Raw genomic sequence first — 3,213 nt, forward strand, 5'->3', positions numbered from 1 at the left:
CTCACCAATCCTGCAAACACAGGGATTCTCACCAATCCTGCAAACACAGGGATTCTCACCAATCCTGCAAACACAGGGATTCTCACCAATCCTGCTTCTTTCCCTTTGAGTTAACAACAACCTGGGCTTCCATCTGCTCAGGACAAAAACCTGGAAGTCATCCTTGACCCACATCCAATCCATCAGCAAATCCCTGAGCTCTGTGATGGAGACCTGCCCACTCACCAGCACCAGCTCTGCTAACACCGTGCTTCAACCTCTGCTATCTCTCCCCTAAGATATCTCTCTAGACTCCCCCGCACCTCCCTACAAACATCTCAACCTTACTACAGTTTTTCCGCACAGCAGCCAGAGTGAGCCTAGGTTAAAACCCTCCAATGACTTCCCACCTCACTCCAATTAAAAGCCAAGGTCTTCACAAACATTTTCTAGCGCCTGTGTGAAATAATACCGACCCTCATCTTACCTCGCCAGACCTCCCTGTCCATACATCCTGTAATCTCCCCAGTCCACTCTGCTCTGCCACACTGGCCTCCTCACTGTGGCTGAGAAAGACCGTGCCTGCCTCACCGCTGGGCCTTAGCGCAGGCTGCTCCTCTGCCGGAACCTTGCCCCAGACGCTGGTTTGCTCATCTTTCCCCTTCTGAAGGCTTTATCACCCTTTTGTCCTACTATACTTAAAATTGCAAACCTCCCCTCTCGCCCCCGAGCCCCCCAAAGAACCCCTACCCCTTTGCCCAGCTTTATTTTTCTCCATAATACTTACCATCGTCTGTCATACACTATTTTTGGGCTTTTTATTATTTTTCATCTCCGCCATATCCCCCAAAATACTCCCTATAGGAGCAGGGATTTTTATGTTTTGTTTTCACCAGTGTGTTCCAAGTTCCTAGAACAGAGCCTGGCACATTGTAGGCACTCTATCAATATGTGTTAAATAAAAAATTGACTTTTGGTTTCATTGATTCTATAGTTTTCCTTTCTCAGTCTGTTTCCTCCTTTCATCCTAACATCTAATCTTTACTTCCTTCTTTCCTGAGTTTAGTTTGCTCTTCTTTTTCTAGTTCCTTAAAATGTGTCTTAGTCTATTTGTGTAATTATTCCTTGCTATAAAGAACTACCTGAGACTGGGTAATTGATAAAGAAAAGCCATTTGTCTGACTCCTGGCTCTGCCGGCTGTACAAAAAGTCTGGCACCAGCACCTGCTTGTGGGGAGGGCTGCAGGCTGCTTCCTTCTGCCTTGGGGCAGAAAGTGAAGAGGAGCTGGTGTGTGTAGAGATCACACAAGAGCGGAACCAAGAGAGAGGTAAGAGACATTCCAGGCTCCTTTCAACAACCAGCTCTCGGGGGGACCAAGAGCAAGAGCTCACTCACTCCCTTGAGAATGGCACGGTCAGGAAGGATCTGCTCCCACCAGACCCCACTCCAACCTTGGGGATCAAATGTCAACAGGAGACTTGGAGCAGGAAAAACATATCCAAAAAATAGCAAGGTGGGAAGTTAGATTATTGATTTGGGATTGATTGATTATTGTCTTGTTCTTCTTACTTACTATGAGAATTTATAGCTAAAAGTTAGCCTCTGGGAATGTTTTTGCTGGATGCCATGAGCTTTAGTTTGCTGTATTTTCTAACTTCTCTTTTGATTACTTCTTTGACCCACTGGTTGTTCAGGTGTGTGTTGTTTAATTTCCACATAGTGAGTTTTCCTTATCAATTTCCAGTTCATCTCCATTGTGTTCAGAGATTTAAATATTTGTACGATTTTAATATGTATTGAGATTTGTTTTGCAAACTAACATATGGCCTAACATAGAGAATTGAGAAGAATGTGTATTCTGCTGCCACTGGGTAGAGGGGTTGTACACGTCCCCTAGGTCTGCCCTTGGGGAGAGTGTTTCATACCCGTCCCCTAGGTCTAGTTGGTTTATAGTGTTCTTCCATTTCTCTGTGCCATTATTGATCTTTAATCTAGCTGTTCTATTATTTTACCTTTTTATTAGTGGAAATGGCTTATTGAAGTCTCCAACAATTAGTGCTGAGCTAGAACTGTGTATTTTTTCTTCAGGTCTTTCAATGTCTGCTTTATGTATTTTGGGGGATCTGATGTTAGGTACATAAACATAATTTCATTCCTTTTTGACATATTAAAACTTTTTTTTGAGACAGAGTCTCACTATGTCACCCTCGGTAAAGTGCCGTGGCGTCCGTCACAGCTCACAGCATCCTCAAACTCTTGGGCTCAAGCAATTCCCTTGCCTTAGTAGCTGGGACTACAGGCACCCGCCACAAAGCCCGGCTATTTTTAGAGATGAGGTCTCATTCTTGTTCAGGCCGGTCTTGAACTTGTGAGCTCAGGCAGTCCACCCACCTCAGCCTATCACAGTGCTAGGATTACAGGCATGAGCCACCTATATTAAAACCTTCACCAATATTTAATGTCCTTATTTGTCTCTTATAACAATTTTTTACTCAAACTTCAATTTGTCTGATTTTGTTATAGCCACTCATCTCTCTTTTGGTTACCATTTTCATGAAACTTTTGTTTTCTTTTTTGCAAATGTATCTTCCCATTCTTCCACTTTCTATTAATTTGTGTCTTGAAATTGCAAGTGAATGAACTGACTCAAGAATAGATAGTAGAATAACCTGGAACAAGTAAGGAGGTTAAATCAGCAATCAAATGCCACCCTCAGAAAGAGAGCCGGGGACCAGTTCACTTCAATACCAGATTCTACTAAACATTTATAAAAGAATTAATACCAATCCTTTCAAACTCTTTCCCCCCTCAAAAAAGAGGAAAGAGGAAGAACCCTTTTTAACTCTTTCAATGAAGTCAGCGTTATCCTGATACCAAACCAGACACAAAAACAAAATAAAACTACAGACCACAGCCCTTATAAATAGATTTTAAAGTCCTCCACAAAATGCAATTAAACCAAATCCAGCAGAACATGAAGAGGATTGCATCCCACAACCACATGAGATTCAGCCCAGGAATGCAAGAGGAATCACATATGAAACACCAGCTGGGGCTCGGCGTCTGTGGCTCAACCGGCTAAGGCGCCAGCCACATACACCTAAGGTGGCGGGTTCAAATCCCCAGCCTGGGCCTGCCAAACAACGACGGCTGCAACCAAAAAATGGCCAGGCATTGTGGCGGGTGCCTGTAGTCCCAGCTACTTGGGAGGCTGAGGCAGGAGACTCGCTTGA

Source organism: Otolemur garnettii, unplaced genomic scaffold, assembly GCF_000181295.1.
Source record: "Otolemur garnettii isolate 467f Iridium unplaced genomic scaffold, OtoGar3 scaffold00128, whole genome shotgun sequence".
In the NCBI taxonomy this organism is placed as follows: domain Eukaryota; kingdom Metazoa; phylum Chordata; class Mammalia; order Primates; family Galagidae; genus Otolemur; species Otolemur garnettii.